The 20,691-nt window shown below is 38.8% G+C and overlaps 1 long non-coding RNA gene across 1 annotated transcript; it reads left to right on the forward strand.

Moving 5' to 3' along the window:
- Window positions 1-257: 257 nt before the first annotated feature.
- Window positions 258-18,030, forward strand: LOC113954459. The gene is made up of 3 exons (XR_003530203.1): window positions 258-1,217; window positions 2,695-2,803; window positions 17,980-18,030. It is a non-coding gene; the product is annotated as an uncharacterized LOC113954459 (long non-coding RNA).
- The last annotated feature ends 2,661 nt before the right edge of the window (window positions 18,031-20,691 follow it).

Genomic DNA, 20,691 nt, shown 5'->3' on the forward strand with positions numbered 1-20,691 from the left:
GGACTCCAGCGCTGCCCCACGGCCCGGGAGCGGGACGACAGCGCTGCCCCTCTGGCTTCCTGCGGGCCCCGCCCGGCTGGCTGCCCGGCGCTGGGCCCCCTCCCCGTTCCCAGGAGCCCCGTGGAGTGAGGTGCAGCAGTGCTTTGTGCCAGTCTTGGCTCCAAGTACAAATGAGAGTCGGTGGCTGTGAGCATCCTGCCTGTCCTTGCGCGTACCCCCTGTTTACACAGTAGGAAGGAGACTGGGATCCACTGAGTCATTTCGGGGGGTTGGGAGCTCGCGCTGAATGCTCGGGCTTGCAAGTGGCAATATTTTCTAATTTGCCCTTGCGATGCAAGTAACTGGGAAGGTTGAAGAGGTGCTTCCCAGTATCCGCAAACAGGATGACAATGACAGTAATTCTGGAAAAAAGTGCAGGTGCAAAGTATGAAATGAAAACAGAGCTGACACCAAGTTAGAATCATCAAGGTTGGAAAAGAACCAAGTTCATCTAGACCAACCTTTGGCCACCACGTTAACTAAACCATAGCACTAAGTGCTATATCACGTCTCTGGACAGCCAATTCTAATACTTTTTAACCCTTTTAGTCAGTAAATGCTTCCTGATGAAGAATTCACCTTCAGTATCCTTCATCCAGGATCTCAAAAGTGTCTTATTTCCCTAAGGCTCACAACATCTTGTGTGGTACTATTCCATTTTATAGAAGGGTAAACAGATGCTGGCAACATGACCAGCAAAGGCACAGAGGACAGTGAACTTCTCTAGCCCTTACACACAGCCCAAGCTGCAGCAAAGCCACCCTGTGCACTGTGCAGACATGTTACCTGAAGTCAGGTGGGAGACCTTTTCTGGGGAGAGAGGCTTTCCTGGGAGAAGTACTTGCTCTTCTCGTTGTTATCTGTTCTGCTTTGACTCCTTCCCTGTCCCGATTTGTACCAGGTTGGGGCCAGCACTGAGCACAGTGCCTGCAAATGGATTCTGGTGTGCCTGCCTTTAATATGGCTTTTCATTGCCTGGGGGAGATAGATCCTAGCTTTTATTCAGATCCCAGATAATCCTGTGATGCAGAAAGTGAGTGGGCAAAACTGGGAATGAAAGCCAACGCATGCCGATGCTCAGGCCGTTTATCATCTGTCTTACAGCAAAGGACAAAAGTGGAGGTAGCGGATGAAAAATGAGGAGGGTGCCAAAGTAAACAACTTTAGAGAGGTAGGAGGTAAGAGAAAGTTGTGCTTTTATGAAAGTGATAGAGAAATGGAATTTTGTCTTTAAAAAAACCCCAACCCAAATAAACCAAAAAAAACACAAAAGAAAACAAAACAACAATAACAAAACACAAAGAAAAAAGGCATTGTGAGAATATTAGAAGTCAAGGGTTAGAGTCCACAATGACTGGTGATACTGGTGTGGGGAGGGCTCAACCTGTAGGGTCTCAACTGAAAGGCAAATTACTGCCCAGTGAAGGAAAAGTAAAGATGAAGACAGTGAAGCAAGTGAAATGCTTAGGATCTTTTGAATTAGCAGCCACTCACCATGTATATGCAGCAGTGATTAATACAAATAGATGGCTAGAGCTAAGCTGCTGGGATGGTTCCAGTTGTCAGTGTCACGTATTTTATTTGCTTCTCACATGAAGTCAAGGAAGTAGAGGTCCTGCAAAGATTAAACAGAGATACGAAAGTCGCTTATATTGCCTTGTATTTCAACGTGTTCATATTGCTGGGCAATCAATGCAGGAGAAATAATGTATGAGAGTTATGTTAAAAATAGTCATGCAATGCTTTATGGGACATCATTTGTCAGTGGCCATATCAAACCTGTTTTGAAGATTTGTGATGAATTTTACATAAGGCCTGTACTTCTACATTTCTTTTGTGTTTTAAAATATAAAAGCAGTATTAAAATTTGAGTAGGTACAAAGTAAAACCATGTTCAATCTACATTTTTACACATGCAGAGTGAGCTTCTTTTTAAAGCAATCTTCACTATGTCCAAAGCAAAGTTAGGTACTATATTTTTATTTTTTACGTCCTTGACTTCAACCTGCAACAAAACCGAGGTTTGTAAACATAAAGTAACAAGACTGTCTTGTTCAGACGAGATGCATAGTGAACAGTGAAAACAAGTTAGCAGCTGGCAGAGTCTATACATATGACACTGTATTCACAATTTAGGTGATATACAACTGTAGGTAATGTATCTGTCATTTGTATCCACTTTCCTGAATCTGAAAACCAGGCTACGGGCTTTTTATTGAATTGATTACCACGTTAAATGGTTCATGATACTGGGGAAACAACCCACTACCCTTGTCCCCCAAGCCCCTCAGCTATACAAATAGCAGCAACAACTGTCAGTAACATCACAAGCTAATATCCATATTGCATAATTCAGAAAAAAGGAGAAGTAGTTTACTATTAAAAAAAAAATAAAGAAAAGGTGTTCTTTGTTTTGTCAGCAAAGCTTGCTGTCAGTACAGTAGCTTTTGTAGAAGTTACAGTCTGCTCAGGGCTAAGTCATGCCTGTGCTTTTGTCCCCTTCAATCATGGAGTGACCAAAAAGGTCACTGAAGCCCATGTTCCTTTTTCCATTTGGGATACTGTTGTAAACTCTGTCAACTAACAATTGACACAAAATAAGGACCGAATACTTGCAGTACTTGAGCTTCAGTAGCATCTCTTCTCTTTCCAAAGGTGCATGAAGAAGAGAGCAGATCAACAGCTGCAATGCCAGGTCAGGCTGACCCAGGGGAAAGTGCTCTCAAGGGACCATACCCAGAGAATGCAGAGGTCCCAAAACCAGGTGGGATTTCCCAGGGCAGAGAGGCTGTGACAGCCATTGCCACCTGGGTAGTTATGGCAACAGCTGAGCCACTGCACCTGGACCCTGGGGACTGAGTGATCTTCTCCAGACTGAATTCTTCTGCTCCGGGGTCAATTACTCAGGTGTTGCAGAAAATATAAAAACCATGCCATATTTTAGGTTTACTTAGAGAGCAATTGATAATGTTTACACTAGCTTAAATGTAATATTTTTCTTCTTTGAGACAAACCCCCTTTTGAGAGGACTGTGGTAACACTGAAACATTATAGCACTCATTAGGCCAAACTCATTAGGGCTGCTCAGGGAAGTTGTGGAGTCACCATCCCTAAAGGTATTTAAGAGACATGTAGATATGGTGCTTAGGGACATGGTTTAGTGGTGGGCTTGGCAGTGTTAAGTTAATGGCTGGACTCAGTGATCTTAGAGGTCTTTTCCAATCTAAAAGTTCTATGATTCTAATGTAACTGGAAAATCAGACAAAATTCCAGACATAAACAAGCACTTCTTCAATATCATGTTGTATATGAGTTTTTCTTCTGGTATGTCTCAAAGACAAGGAAATTCCAGTTTGCTTTAGTAAAAATTAGTGACCGAAGGCTAGAGATTACTGCTATTCCTTCTTCAGAAAGATAATAAGGACGGAAAGAAAAAAGAGACAAAATGTAACTTAAGCAGTATTTGTGCAAGGGCCATTGGAAACATAAGCATTTGCACATACTGTTGAGGAATGGGAAGTGAGAGTATCGTTTGCATGCATGCACAATATAATCCACAATTTACAAGTTGGTAGTAGAATAAATAGGAATCCCAGAACGTAAAAAACGCTGCAGAGAAAATCCATTTAGTAAGGGTAAAATATGAAAAATTTAATCCTCCAGGGAAACCCTTTATTGATCCTTATAGCAAAATTCCCCCTGCTCTTTCCAAAGGGATTCCATGGACTGGGAGGGTTAGAAAGAATAATTTGCTAGTCAGTCTGGCATGTACCTGTTGCTTTTAAATGACAGAACAACAGGAGATGAATTTTATGGTAAGTAGCATATTAAAATCTGCTGTGACTGTTTGGAAGGGGCTTCAGGTATGTCTTTTTTGTTTAGGAAGGCTTTTTTTTTGTTATTAACAGTATTATTCAGTGGCTGATTTTGAAAAATTCTGGTATGCTAAAGATGTAGGTACCAGCCTGACTGTTAAATTGCAGGTGCTCCAAGGAGCAAATAAAAATTGGAAGTTGTAGGCAATACAAAATATTTAAAAGGAAATAACACAAAGCTATTCATTAACAGCAAAAGTAAATATGTCTCTGGAAGCAAAAGGCAGAACAACGTTAACTTTGACTAAAGACTTACTTAATCCTACATTCTTAGTTATTACTTGAGTTAGTGGAGGGTATTTAGAAATAGCTAAGCTAGGCTGATCATTAAGAAAGTTTGCAGAATTCAGCTTTAATATTATTTCAGAATGCCACTGAATTCAATTCTCTCAGCACCTTCATCTGCTTTTTCTTTGTCTGACTAGGCTAGAAACTGTAAGCAGGTTATATGATGGTACCTCTTCTGTTATCTTATTGATTAATATTTTAGGAGGGAAAGTATTCAAGCTTTTGTTTGATCTAAAAAAGATTTTATTTTTTTCCCGGAGAGGAGTATGCAGACAAGTATTCCTGGGAGTCTGTAAGCTTCTGAGATATTTTCAGCAAAAAAGTGCATGTTCACTTTCTGTGTTAAGAGGAATTTTTTCAAAGACATATACGTAAATCTATTCGATCTAGATGGCAAGTGACTATGCAGACTTTTTTTTAGTAAATGACAGGTTTAGCAGTCACATATAATCTTAAACTGCAGGTGTTTTACTGTTGATGATTGCACGGTAGAGGAAAAGAAGAGGGAGAGGAATGAGAAGGAACAGGGAAGGAGAGGAATAGTTCACTGCCAGAGTGGAAGACAGGATGGTGGGGCAATTTGCATAATTTATATTGGGCTGCTGATCAACAGTAAAAAATTCCCAAATAAGCATTTCCATCTCTTTTCACTAAATATTACACAGCAATACAATACAAAACAATATTAGAGTGAATATTACTGTTTCACTCATTGTTATTGATTTCAGCATCATTTTATAGTACTACATGGAGGAAATCTTGAAACAATTCCTGCTTTGTTTCCAGCTCAGTGCTAGGATGACTTCATTCAGCAGCACAAAATTCAAGCTTATTTCTGCTGGTGATCAGTGATAACACACATGAGTAAACCAAGAGTTGACAATTCAGCCTGCCACTTTACCTTTGTTCTTTTGATAAATCCCAAGAGCTGCAAATAAATGACTTTGATACCATCTCTACTTGCAATTAATACCAAAGTTACAAATATGTTCGTGTGGATGTAATTGAGGGCAAAACTTGAGGCTGCTAGATTTCAATTCACTGTACAAACACAATTTCTTCCAGTTAGCTGACACCTTTTAAACTTTATGTCTTTAATGAGAGAAACTGAGAATGAGAAAACTCCTTAATGAGGGGAATTGAAATGGAGATGGCTCTACAGGTTCAAAGTAAATCATAAAGAGAGCCTAGACTGTTTTGTTTTCCCACTAACTCATTGGATCAAATCCTATCTCCTTAAATCAGTTCCTTACCTCCCATTTCTTTATTGCAAACCAGATTTGTCCTTTATAACCTCAAATTTCCATTACTTAGGAAAAGGGCTCTGAAGGTCATGAAATTGCTTATATTAAAAAAAAAATTGGCTTGCAAACCTTTGTTTGCTTAAAGCACATTTCTATTTAGTTTGGATATGTTTCTCTGCTAATTTGGGCACAGAAAGATGCTGTAAGTAGTGTTCTTTAAACCTAGGAGTGAATTTAGGGGCATGGGATCAGGTCTTCTATGCCTCATTCTCTAAGTAGTCTTAAAATTAGTGAGGAGAACACTGCCCTTGTTCTGTCCAGATGGTTATTGAATTATGAACATTATTTAATAGGAGATACAACTGATGGCAATTTAGCAGCGTATGAAGTTAACATGAAACATCCAGGCTGCAATCCAAAGTGGAACAGATGGATCTGAAATTGGTTAATGCTAGATCAAGGAAAGCTCAAGTATTTGTACTTATTGATGCTATCTAGGTTACCCCTGGTGATGATGATGCAGCCATGCATGCCTTAGCTTGCCTGTACTTTGCACTAATCTAGCCTAATCCAAGAAACTACACAGGCAATAGAGGAGTTGTCACATGATGCCTTTAATCATTTCCCTGCTGAGTAAAACTTTGATAGTTCTGCCTCCAGCCATCCACATACCAGAAGTTTTATTTGTGTTGGCTTCTTTTTGTAAACTTATGTTATTGGTATATATTTTTTCACAAGTAGAGTTTCTTTATTTTCCCTTCTTGCAGCATGGCCATCTGCCTTCACTTCAGCTTTAACCTCATCTTCTAGATTTTTGTTCTCACTTGTTCACTTACCCATTGTTTTCACCTGTCTCTCTAAGTAATAATAAACATACATCTTTCCATGCTTCAGTGTCCAGCTTCTTGCTCTGCTCTATCTTCTCAGTTTTTGCTCTTTGTCATGGCTCATGGGTCACACGGTTCAAAACTTTCTTTTAGAGAAGTGAAAGATATTGTATTTTCTCCAGTCTCACTTTAACCTTGATCTTTTGTCTGATTTTTTTTTTTTAATAAACCAGTGCCTACCACTAGACCGAATAGTTGCCTCCCCACACAATGTAATATGTTATTATTTCATCTTTTATTAAAAAAATTATATTAATTTGTGCTTACAGCAAAAATGTAATACAGCTTTAGGCGTTACAGAATTGTGTTTAGCAGATTATAGAACAATTGTTCTGATCCGTGAAATTAACTACAAAACACTAATCACAATCAGATCTAGCACAATAAAAGGGAATTCAATTAAAAATTTAAATGCCTGAGAGTTTTACTTTCTGATTTGTAGAACTGCAGCTCACTCTTACCAACCTTGACTATATTGTTTTTTCCTGATACCTGCATCGAGAACAGTAATTTCCATGTGGAATCCTCTCTTTAATCCCTCTCTTTCTGGCAATATCAGTTTATTTGAAGGGACAGTCTCTCCCACTCTTACTCCACTGTCATATTTTCAGTCAGTAAAGATACTGTGATGGTAGGTCTGTAAGTGACCTGGAAGCTCCCCTGGGATCAGATTGCTGTTTAAGAATTGAGCCCTGTCAGTCTGCCTGCCCTGTCAGGAACTTGCTCTTATCTATGGTAATTGCTTTTAGAGCTGGAAAGCAAAAGGGCTCTTCTCTGAGATTCCCATGCTTCATCCTTGCTTATGGCAGACCAGTTTCACAGCTGCTCCAGCCCACTTAGGAGTCATTTTTCTTTCACCTAGTGGATATAAATCTGCTGCGTTACGCCTACAATTGACTGTCCCTCTGCTTTGCTTCAAGACTTGTCCATTCAGCATTGCTTAATGATCCTGCAGTCCCTTTAGCATTGGCCATAAGTTGGGTGGGAGAAGGGTCAAGTTTTAGGCTGATTGATAGAAGCAGAAGTGACTGCCCCTTTCAAGTCAAGCTAGGGTGAGCCATTTCTGCTGGCTTGCTCAATCTAGGGTGCAGCTGCAGTCCATGCTATTTAAAAGCAAATGTTTACAGGAGAGAACCAGTTTACACAAGGCAAACAATTTTCTCTGGTTCTAACAGATTTTCTAGTTATTGATCAGCACAGCTACTCTTTGAAAGGGAAAGAAAGAGTTCACTGGGGTGAGCAACAAAGTAGCAAAATTTACACTGTATTAATTTATGTGATACCAACTGTATGCTCAGTGGTATTGCTTCCAGCCATATTACATAGCTGTAGAAATTTCAAGGCTGAGTACTGTCACTTCAGGGGCTATAGCAGCTTCTGGGAATTGTTGGAGTGAGAATGACCTGGATTTACCTTTTTCCTGCATAATTCTTCAGTTAAAAAAATTCTAAGAGGGACAAGAATCCAACTCTGAAAGTAAAAATGTTTCCCTTCTGCTTTGTGCACACCATGCAGGAATTGGTGTAGCCATGGGAAAAGGGGAAAACTGACAGTTCTTTAAGAATAACCAACTGGAGATCAGGCAAACAAATAAAAGGGATTTTCTCATATTGAATGTTCGTGGGAGAACAGGACAAGAAAAACATTTTTTTTTTATTTTCCATTTACAAGAATCTCCTTGAGTTTTTAGATCTATATTGTTTTTTGATCTTTAGTCAAGTGCCTGCTTTAGACAACATTTTGCATCATTAATTCCCCCGATCCTGCTGGCTGCTGCATGTGGGAAGCCCTGTGCTCCCATGTGGAGCCTCACCATTTTTAATGGTGTGCTGTGTGGGCAAAGGCAATTCCCCCTGGAGAGAAACTTTCAGCATGAGGTGCATTAGTCAGTCTTCCCTTGTTTATGTTGATCTTCCAGGAAAAAAAAAAAAAAAAAGGAAGATAGAAGGTAGCAAAGAACTGAAAGCTGCACATGCATCCTCGTCCACACACACGCGGAACTACACATGCACAAAGACAAAGCAGATATCAAAAGAAGCTATTCTAGTTAATTTTTGTGTTGTCTAAATTATGAGCTGACAGTATCCCCTTGTATCCTGAAACAGCATTATCAATTGCAGCATCTCACAGGGAGAGATTTCTCATTTTCTCGTGTTTTGATTTCTGAGGATAGAGCTACAGTTATTTTATATGTACATTTTAATTTTTTATTCATATTTGCTGTTGAATCACAGTTTTACATCCAGATGAAGAAAGTCAAGGGCAGTTCTCTTTCAGCTGAAAACATTCTTTCTTTAAAAATTTGGCTGCTGTGTTCTTTGATTTATTGCCTTGCTTATGTTTGACAAGATACCAAGTCTCAGGCCACAATATTCTTATTATGAACAGGAGTGGGTTTTTTCTCCTCACTTGGTGATAGATAAATCAGAAGAGCTTGCACTTTAGGAGGGAAAGTTACAGTTTCTGAATATTATATTAATTATGTCAGACAGTGCACTTGGGACACTGTACCTGCCTGTTTAATTGCCTTGCAGAAGCTCTAGGTCTGAGTTCCTATATTGTCATGCAGATTGTATAGCCAGTTACTTCTGTGCAAAGGAGTGTGAATATTCTACTTAGTGAAATTTCTCCTCTTGTTTTAGCAGTGACAACAATTATACATGGAAGCCCATGTTTACAGAGAGATCATTTTCTAAGGAAATCAAATGGGACAAACTAATCAGAGATAATACATACATTTTATAAATTTAGAGTATATTTTTGTTTCCTGTTTGAAAGTCTATCATTTCAGAAATGTTAACTTGGTATATTTATAAAATTGTATGTGACATGGGTGCCACTTTGTTAGAAATATGCAGAGCCAGTTCCAGCTACTTGTTTCCTAACAATTTGTGGCTTCCTCTATTAAATTTAGGAGAATACTTACGACCCAGAAATGATTACATGAGTTGTGGACTCAGCCTGAGTCAATATGATTTTCCAGCCAGTGGCCCTCGAAACACTATCCAGATGATGAGGATCCTGGTCATACCTTCCTTTCAGTCATATCATTTACCCCAGGGACTCTGAGAAGTGGATTCCTCATCTAACAAGGACACCTTTAATTACTGGAAAATATGATGTTCTGTAAAACAACAGGACATTTGTTGCTTATTTGTCTAAGTTGCCTTAAATAGCTACTTTTGTCTACAAAAGAAGGAACTAAGAGACGGCTCCACAGCCAGTAGAGCTCTGTTGGTCTTGCTGTTGGGAGCACAGCAGAAGGAGTACACACTAGGTCAGCTCCAAAATATGTCTGCACATAAAACAGAGTTGAGAGAAAACAGCCATGAAAAAACCCTTTGTCATTGCCTGCATCTGAACCTGATGAACATTTAAAAAATCTGGTAATTTTTAATAGAATGAAGACATATTCAAAAAAGCACTGAGCAGGATAAATATTTCTATGATCAATATCATGAAAATAGCCAGTCTTAGGAAGCATCAAAGAAAGGTGTGAACATATCCGTAGGACTGTTTATAACCCTAGCTATCCTCCCACGGAAAGACCCTATTAAGTCAAGGTAAATGTTGCCAACTGCCCTAAAATGGTGCCTGTCTCTTCTAATTTTTTTGATGCTGCAAGTTGAAGTTTAGTGTGATAGTGATTGTACTGACCCATTAAGGCTGAAATGGATAGGAAAATGCAGTTTTCACCTACAGCTTTGTATTTTGGTGCAACAGAAATATTCTTTTCTTGCACCATTCTTGCTTGGAAGAGACACAGTGGGCCCTTGCTTTCACTGTCCAATTAGGTAACACTGGTACGTTTTACTATAAGGTTGCATTGTAAATGTTTTTTTTTAAAATGCATTTGGCAGCCTGAAGACACTACCAGAACAAATTAGTTATTCTTAGTGCTGCATTCGAACAGTACCTTTTCAACTGCTTTGAAAATAGAGTCACTCCACACTTTTAGTGTTTTATTACAACTCAGTACAACTTGTGTCGTTCTGCTTAAACTGGCTTGGTGACTCTTCCCTTCTTAATTTTTTTTGTGTGAATTTAGTGTTCATAAAAGATGCCAAATGAACAGCCTTGGAGGTTTTCACTTATTTTTCCAGAGGAAATTCAGAATACCTGCAGTGAGAATCCGGTGTTTGCTGCCCCAGTAATTTGACATTTAGTTGTCCAGCCAGTGGAAGGAGAAGGTAGTTCAGACTCATGCAGGCTGGGTCTTTGCTTGTCCTGCTCACACTGCTTCAGCAGGAACAGTGCAGTGCTCTGTGGCATTCAGAGCTGAAATCATAGATTTTTCTCCTGTCTGCCATGTCTTCTTTCATAACAAGTCAATAGCTTTTCCTCACATTTGCCAGGTCTGTTGCTTGCTATGGGGAAGTGTTTTACAAGGTTTGGTTAAAATGCTGCACGTTGATGACTTTGTAGGAATGAGTTTAAAAAAGCAGTTAAACATAGTCCTGCAGAAGAGAATGGGCTACCTGTCTTAATTTAAACCCTTTCTTAAGCGTTCTATTGATCTCTGTCCATTCTTCTTATTTTACTAAAAGCTCTCTGATACTAATCAGTTTTGCTTAATATTAAAAGTTGTTGGGTGGTGATCAAGTCCTCCTATAACCCTTTATAAAGCCATGGAAAAAGCTTGTGTTTTACATATCAAAGCATGCAGATGTCTGAGGGTACAGGACATTTCCACATGTGTTTGACTTAGGAGCTAGCATCTTGACTTTTTTGAACATATTGTTTCTAGTGCATACAGGACTTCAGGTTCAAAGACATATATTTTTGCAACCATGATATAGCGGGTGTCAAGCTTTGCTTCCCTCTTACACTTAGAATTCAATTGTGTAAACTTTACACCTGAGTACTTGGACCATGAACAATTTATTTGAAGATACCAGTCAAACAGTTGGCAGTACAAATACTCCCAAATGCACCTGCATTTGATTTTTCATGTACAGAAAGAAAACTGGCTTTCAGTGCAGATGAAAGCACCCACATTTTGTTTCTTAATTAAAACTTCGGGGTTTTGAGTTTGGTTTTTTTATAGATGCATAAGGGCTGAAAGAAGGGCAGCAGCAGATTTTTAAAACTAGTTTGGGTGAAATACCCAGGAAGGAATTATGACATTATGTATTATTATCAATAGACTCACAGTAGTTTTTTCTCAACATTTGACAGTTAGATTACCAGTCTAGTGATACAATTTGCTCCTAAAGTAACCCAGTAAGAGTCAGATCAGGCTTACAGAGATTTTATTTTTTTTTGCACAAAAGTGTTAGTGAAGGCACTTCTAACCCCTCTACCATCTGAATACCTGAGATTAGCTCAGTTGTTTAAAACCTGGTGCTAATAACACCGAGGTCATGGGTTTGATCCCCTGTATGTGACATTCACTAAAGAGTTGGACTAATATCCTTGCTGTTTAGTCTTTCTGTATGTAAGTTGTTGCATCAGGAGGCACACCATCTTTCTCCAGCCATCAGTCTGTTAGCATTCAGTCTTGGTGTACTGAAGCACCCAGGAATGTGTCCTCCTTCACTAGGAAAGCAGGCTGATGCAAACCTACAGAGTATATCACATCTGCATTAAAGCAGCAAAAAGTAATTAATGCAGTTCAATATGTTCAGGGGACTTTGCTGTTGTGTAACTAACTTAAAGACAAGGTCTTAGGTCTAGGCTGCTGATAGTCCTACAGTTCTGAGGGTTTTGTGCTATGAAATGTGGTAGGTATGTGCTAATGCTGTCCAAAAATCCTGGAATTTGATTTGGATAAAACATTCTTATCTTTCAAAGCTTGAAGTATAGTTTATTATCTATGTACACTGTTAAACAGCTCTCAGGTTTCAGATTAGAGGTGTCTGTATTTTGCCATGAGGCACGTGTTGCAAGAGCATATAAATCAGTCTGGCATCTCACTGTAGGAAAGGTGATTCATTTAGGATAAACCTGTGCCCCTAGTGTCCTTCCATGGCAGACTAATAAAACAGAGATGTTTTCTGTAACTGAAGGAGCAAATACAAGCAAATGATCTCATTTAAAATGTAGTCACAATTGACTAATAGTAGCTAAAATATGGAATATCTCCAGAAACTTCCTCTCCTGAGAACAAATTGGCATTTTTGGTGTAATCTAGCTCATTCTAATGTGGTTTTTCATGACAAGGCTGTTTCCTGGTCTTGTCAGAATATCCTCATTTTTTATTTCTTTGTGTAAAATGTCTGTATTTCAGGTGTCTGAGAATCAGTGGATGCTGAAAAAGACAATTTCCTGGGTACCTTAGACAAAAGTTTAGTTACTACCCTCATGGTAGACTGAACACAATATTTTCTTTTTCTATATCACTTGTTCTTGAAGGAATTTGTAATTTTTTTTCCTTCACATAATCTCTTCTCTTAAAGGTACCTAAATAGAAAAATAAACTAAAGGAAAGGAGAGAGGAGGGAAGGGGAAAGGGAAGGGGAAAGGGAGGGGGAAGGGCAAAGGGGAAGGGGGGGAAGGGAGGGAAGGGGAGGAAAGGGAGGGGAGGGGAAAAACCTTGTTTAAAGCAAGGAAGCTCCAGAAAATAATCTAATATGCATGATAAAAATTAGTTTATATTTCTGAAGCCTTAGTCATCACACTTGCAACTGCATCTTGTAATGAGGACATATTAAATAATTAGTGGTAATTGCATGCTGAAATAGTCCTATGTATATATTAATGTGAGCCTGTTTAGGCCATAGACACAGTGACTTAGTAATTGCTGTATTAACAAAGTTAATAGTCAAAGTAAAGAATGATACTTGTTTGCTGATATTGAGATATTGTTCCTTAGCTGTAGTCCTTGAATAGGCTGAACATTTCCAAAACCAGATGAATATTCTATAGTTACATTAAAAAAAAAAAAAAAGAGTTCCCTGAATTTTCTAGATTCATTACAGAAGATGGATTCTTGAGATTCATGAGCTTTCCAGAATGTTTTTCTTCATAAAATTTTAGGTTTTTTTTAAAAAGAAAAATTCTTTACTTTTCACATCTAAAGATATCAACATTTACAATTGACCACTTCTTATAATGATTTCTAGAAATTCAATTTTCAACTTGAAAAATAAACTGAGAAGGTGAGGTCGATGTTACCTGTATTACCTGGAATTTGGCTACTTATTAAGTCTCACAGAATGAGAAAATGGGAAAATAATTATCTGTCTGGAAGAAGATATCTGTTCTTGCATTGCTGCTGTTCATTTGTCTTTCTAATTATTTTTGAATCATCATACTAAAATGTACAGATACAAAAATCACAGTGGAGTAAATTATATCTGCTATGCTTACCTGAAAAATATGGTTTTTAGTTCATCCCCATATGAAGACATATCTAGGCTCAAAGAAAGTATTGATAAGGCAAGGGTGTGATTCAGTAATATGAAAATGACACGGGAGTCACAGCAGACAATCATAAGAAGCCAAGACCCCAATCTGATGCTGTATGCAAGAGAACAATATAATTCCTGCATGCTTACATCTACCAATATCAAAAAAGAAGTAAGCAGATGGAATTTTCTCAGTGTCACATGTAACTGCATTAAAAGATGTCACATGAAAGGGGGAGATTTACCCAAACCCTTTGTGTTTCATTAGTCTGTCAGTACCCCCAGAAAGGCAAGACCCTTGTGCCCAACCAGTGTGTCAGCATCCCGTTATGGGGACCCTTCACTGAGCAGTTCACTAGATCAGGAGGGTGGTTTCACTGACTTGTTCAGGGCCATATTCCAGACAGAGAAACACCTTCTTGGGTGTTTACCCACTGCCAATAACTGCCAGTGCCCTTGAAGGACTCACATTACCAGTTTATAGGGTAACACTCTTTACAGGTTAAGATTCAAGAATGGTTGGTGACAGTATCTGACTGCAAAAATATATTCAAAGCAATATACTAGCTCAAAGCAATATACTAAGCACCTCTAATCCCCAATAAAAGCTAGTTTGAGATAATGATTCAGCATGCATAGAGTACAGTTCTTATCCCTGTAGAGGAGATGACGGGTTCAGCTTGTCGACTGATCCCAAATGTTACGTTGGAGTCTTCCCTGACTTCTCCCCATTCTTAATTCACTTTTATAATACTCTGTTATGTTTAGGTGGAGCTTGAGTGACTGTAATCATATATCTTACTCAGTGAGTGGTGATCATACTGTGGGGGCAGGTGTATCAGGACAGTACCTGAGATAACCTGGGGATGGAGACATGTATCAGTCCAAGGAGAGCGATTTTGCCATGGTTGCTGATTCACCAGCAGGATATCTTCCTTTATCTCCCTTAGTTTTCAACTGCTGTGTGGCTTATCACCTAGAAAGTACCAAACTGAATTTGAAACACATTTAGCTACAGTTTTGCCAGTGTTTTTAATTGCAAAGGTAGCTATCTTTCTGTCAAGTTTTTTTTCACTTAGCTGTGAAAGGACACTTTCTTTTAACACCTTTTTTTTAACAAAAAGGGCTCTTCAGACACCAGTAATAATAACAAAGTCCAAATAAGAAATGTTTTTCAGCCTCCTTGGAAAAGTTTTCTTGATTGCCTGTTCCACGTGGGGATTAACCAAAGAGTGTTCACCTGTTTTCAAAATGGAAAAATGAGAAAATAAGATAGATTGGACATTCAGGATAGGCATAAATATTATGTGAATTGGGACGTGAAAGGGGAAGCTTATTCCTAGTCTCAGGTTTAAAAGTGAAAGTCACACCATACAAAATAAGGGGGCCACAACCTATCCTGCTTTTGTTATTCTGTTTCTGGTCTTGCTAACCTTAGAATGACTGAAAACACAGTATTTTGGCCAGTCATCTGAGAGAAAAGGGTTGGGATGCAAATATTAGCTCTGAATCTTTCTTTTTTCCCTCCTGCTCCCTCCCCAGCACAGGGGAAGTTATCTTTATTGAAGCATGTCTATTTTTTGCACAAACTTTTGGCTTTGAGCAGTTGACATCTTTGTGACAGAAAGCTATTTTACCAGAAAAATTCTGATCAACTCCAATATTGATCTTTTGGAAGGCAGTAGCAGGACTGCAATTCTATCAGGAATTCAATCAACAAATATAAAAGTAGAGAATTTAAGGCATACATTTTCAAATGTTTTCTCTCTTCTGAGAAGAGAATTCACATCTCCTGTCACCTTTAGTCTTGCTTCTACAAATAAGCCAGATTTCTTCTTACTTCAAAATGTCATTATGCTTGTTCTCCAGCTGCTTTAAGCCAGCAGAGTGAAACATCTCCGTATTTTGTAGAAGAATATATAAACTTTGCTATTTGAATCTTTCTGCCTGGTTCAAAATAGTCTTTATATATGATCTAGTATCATAACAATTCTTTTGTCACGTTAAGATAAAATGACAACTTCTATATGTAAAAGGCCAGATGACTCTTTCCATTTAAGCTTTTGCAATTGTAAATATGGAGCATGAGAGCTAAGATACAGTTATTAATACAGAGAGAAGTGCATTACTCTGTTATTGTATTTGCAGTGCAGGAGGGCTGACGTGGTGGGTAGCACTGGTACAATGTAGGGATAGATATCAAAATGTTCACCACTGCATGTCTTTGACTGTGCACTCACATTCTGAAATGGGAATAGAAATTGGCATGCAAATAGATTTATTATCTTTCAGAATAACTTGCTTTTAACTCTTGATTTCTTAACATCCATTGCTGTAGATTCCTGCAGCTGCAGTTATGCAGTTTGTAAAACCCTGCTCTGCTCAGATACACAACTTTAAAAAGGAAACCAATTGCTCTTCCCAATCATCAAGATAGATTTTTCCAGTAGAGCAACTGTTTTCCTTCCCTTTATCCAGCCTCTGTTTCTCTTTTTTGTTTGGTGCCAATTTTCAACGATAAAAACCAAGTAAAATTGTGATGCCATCAACTGGCTCAATAACAAACACTGGTGTCTAATACTGAAAAGTTTGACCTCATTCAACTAATGCTTAACATGGCTGAAACATGGAAAATGGTGTTTGTAATGAGTAGGAAATTGGAAGAAATGTTAGCTACCAGATCAGAGGAAGAAGTAATAGCATTTTAAAATTGTTTTTTTCTGAAACTAAATTGTATGGCATCTATGTGCATGAACGTGTGAATAAATGGCTGTACATTGCCCTGCGTGGCTCTAAGTCCTCGGCTTGCTACCTCTGCCAGTTCTCATCATTGTATTTCTGATGTTGTAAAGAGCTCATAAGTCTAAACAGGTTTTTTTGGAGAAGAGGTAAGTGGATAAATTTACACCAGACCTCTGTTATGAGGTTAGAGAGAGTCCTGACTTGTTGCAGTGAGATATTTTAACGCAGAAAGAGTCAAAATTGAAAATTGTGCTCTTAGTGTCCTCTGGAGTCACTGTGTCCCTAAAATGGCAGGATTGTTAACAGTTTTCCCTGAACTCACAAGAAAGAGCTCTGTAGCAGCCTTTTTGGCAAGGCTCAGGGATGCCATATTCCCTGACAGGTCCTGTGTAATTTAGCTGACAAATTTGTCTGCCTACCTTGTCTAGAGCTGGACATTTTCCTTTTTTTGGCTGATATTTTAACAAAAATATGAAACATAACTTTATTACAAAAATTGCTAGGAAAAATTTATTTCAAATTTTAAAATTAATTATTTTAGTGATTTTGCTTTGAAAATGTTTTAGACTTCGTATTTTCAACAAAACTGTTTATTTGGCAAAATAGGTAGGGTTAGTCCTTAAAGGTATGTTATGCAATTAGTTGGAATTTCTAACCATCTCCAGCACACACATCTATGGATTAAATAACATTCCTAGAAGGCTTCACTGAGCTTTTTTACACTGATCTGGCATATTTGCTTGTTCAGATTATTCTTAAATGGTGCTGTACATTCAAATGAACCCATCATAATTTCAACGAATACCAAAGCAATTAATAATGATTAAACACTTACATTAAATGTCATTCTCTGTATTTCAGTTAGAAAAAAAATTCTGGCATCTATTTTTATTTGAAGAGAGTCACATTGCCCACAGAAAATTTCAAGTACATACTCAAAGTTTAGCAATTAGCATAGATCAGAAGGCCAGGAACAGAACAGACAGCGAGAAGTGGTTTGGAATTTTGGTTATTTTATGGGAGGCATGTGCTTTCTCAAGCTGTTTCTTTCCTGGAGTCAAGATGAAAATCAACATGTAAAAAAAGTCTTTTCCAGCTTTTTGAAGAAGAGATGAGAGAGGTTTCTTTTTTGCTGTTGCCCCATTTGGTTATGAAAACCCAGAATGGAAATTTGAGTGCAATCATTTTCCCCAGGTCTTTTGGCAGTCCTGAGGCATCAGAAGATTTTTTTTCTGTTTAGGTTGTCACAGTGGGCATTTCAGCTGTCACTTCAGAACCAGGATGTAGGGCTAATGGAGGGCCCCTTAGTCTCCCTTGCCCAATTTCTTTTGTGACCAAACATATTTTTATATACACAGACACTAATAGTGGGGAGGGAAACAGGAGACAATCAGAACAGTTTCATATCTCTCTGATCATATAAAATGTAATAAGCCTTGTGGTGGGATTGAAAAGAAGGTGAGGATATAAACATCCTTCAGGGGCAGTTTGTCACTGATTTATGACAAAATCTCCAAAAATCAAATTGAAATGGCTTCCATTTTGCGTTTTGCAGGCCCCACCATAATAACAGCCTCATCAACTTTCAAAGGACAAGAGGTAAGAGTGGTAAGTTCAATACTTGTACAGCAGCTCAATATATCTAACCACAAGACTATTGAAATTATTCTACTTTTTTGGCATGATTGTGGACTAGAAGGACATGGAATTACTGACCTTCCTAATAAGATTCATTATTTCTGATAAAAGGAAATTATTTATCCCTCACTGCCTGTTTTTCATGGTTTAGGAATGATACTTCCCAATTCAGTGCCCTCACCAAGACTCTCAAAACACTCACCACTCTCTCTCGCTGCCCCATTTTCCCATCCCCCTCCCTGCTGCAGCGGGATGGAGGGGAGAATTAGAGGTGCAAAAGGCAAAGATGACAGGCTGAGATAAGAACAATTTACTGGAAACAGCAATGAGATAAGAAAATGAACAGTAACAGCAACAATGTATGACAGAGGCTATAAGAAGAGAAACTATTCACACAGAAAAAGCCTTCCCGATAATAGACAATACTGGATGGATCACGTCACCGTGTTTTCTCCACTGGAAGGAATCCCTTCTCACTGCAAGAGTCCCTTTTCCCAAACCCTGACAGTGAGGTGAGGTGATATAGAATAACCTCTGTGTCCTAGCCATGCCCCTCCCAGCTATGGCAAAAAATTAACTCTGTCCTGGCTGGAACCAGGACACCCTTTTACAAGCTTGGTGGTGTTCATAATTATTACCCAGAGTCTTTTATCACACAAGATAGTCTGCCTTGCTAAAGAGCACCTGATGGAGAGGGTGCAGAGCAGATAGGCAAATGGATAGAGCAATTTCATCATGGTCCCTTCTTGCATGGTAGCCTTTATGAAGGAAGAAGCACACTTCTTTTTTTTCTCCCCTTTTTCTCAGGGTATAGCAAAGTGACATTAATCTGCCATGATTGAGATATCAGTTTGGTTAGCAGGCACGAAGCAACCTTAAGCAAAAGGGCAGAACAGCTTGAGAACTGTTGGTTGTTAGTGTTTGGTAGCAACCTGATCGAGAAGCCCTGAAGTGGTTCAAATCACAGACTGCCTGCTAAGTGGTCTTCGGGGAGGCTGCTCTGCATCTAATCCCGCTGAGAGAAATATGAACGGGAGTAGACTGGAGATCAATGTAGGTGCCTTGTTAGGGATATTAACTACCTCACCTTCACTTCTAACTCCTGCAGCATGACAACTCTATTCCCAGAGGCCCAGAGGATTCTGCTGGGGTCTGTAGCGAAGTCTGTTGAAAGCAGGAGAATTGACATTTTGCTTATTGTCTCGACTGCTTTGACATCTCACAGGCAGTACAAATGATCACTTATGTAAAGGTTATTTGAATAAAGGTAACATCCCTTGGTGTGACTTAACTGTGAAAGTATTCCAGTTCCCTTTAGAAGTCCCTCTGAGATTTCCAGTATCCTAAAATGTGCATGTATTTCTAATTTGCCTGTAGGCTAAGAAAAAGCTGGAATCTAAAGTCTGCAGAGCTTTTCTGAACTGGCAAAATACACTGAAACTAGGATTATTCAAAAAGGCTCTTCCAGGGCTACAAACAAGACATGAAAAAAAGTTTGAAACATTTGTGTGTCAGAGAGCTGGGGTGGGAGTAGCCAGGGAGCTGCTGGAATGAGTGCTCCTGCTCACAGAGTTACTGGATAAGGGAAGGATTTGCTCTGCAGCAGGAGCAGAGCAAGGGCTGCCCACTCCCCAGTGTCATGGGGAGAGTTTCTCCAGCAGTGTGGGAAAGGGGTGCTTTTGCGAGAATTCATGCAGCTTGAGCTCTCATTTAGCTTTTCAGTCTTTGTGAGCACCTGGGTTATGTTCAGAGGGTTTTCTCAGCAGCTCCCCTTAGGGCTAGAGATGTTGGGAAGGGAGACGTGCTGGTTTGTTTTTTTTAAGCCAACACTGTACATTTTTAGATGAAACTGTTTAACTTGATGAAATGAAGTTTTAAGAAGCACAATCAAATATCTAGGCTCAAGAGAGATCATGAACCTGGTGCACATGTTGTTTCATGTGTTGATTACAAAATAGCCTATGAAGATATGTCATATGAAAATCATGTGAGGGTCACACTGTAGTTATGTGAACAGATTTCTTATTGCTCATTTCAAAAGAGTTTCTGCTGTGACACCAAAGTCTCACCAATATGTTGAAAAGAAGCCCATATTTGTACATTCTGTGCAATGTAGCTGAAAAGCTTTGTACCTGAGTCATAATATTCCTTAGGAAGCTTTTCTTACTAGGCCATGGACCAGAAATCCTGATTTACTTTAAAGACAGTAAAACCTGAGCCTACTGCTGTTGCACAGAAAAATTTTCATTGCTCTGGAGGTGGTCACAAGGTTTCCATCAGAAAGGTACAACATTTATATCACCTTTCACAACAGTATATCTACACTCTCTACTGACACAGAAAAGCCTAGTGTGGGGAAGAGAGCTGGTGATTTTTTTCTGTGTATTTTAGTTGTAAGGTTTTGCTAGAGCTCTTTTTAAAAATGAAAATGCTGTACCATATATACATGAAGAACATGAGCTGATGCCAAGCTGTAACAGTCAAGCTATAGCAGTCATCTGGAATTGCCTGTTGGATTCCTGCTTGCAGTAAATTAATGTATGATGATTTTTATAACAAATTATGAAATGCCAAGTAATTATTAATTATTGGACACTTCTTATACAGTATTGCCTATCAATGAGTGACT

Source organism: Corapipo altera, unplaced genomic scaffold (genome assembly GCF_003945725.1).
Source record: "Corapipo altera isolate COAL_440 unplaced genomic scaffold, ASM394572v1 63, whole genome shotgun sequence".
NCBI classification, from domain to species: Eukaryota; Metazoa; Chordata; class Aves; order Passeriformes; family Pipridae; genus Corapipo; species Corapipo altera.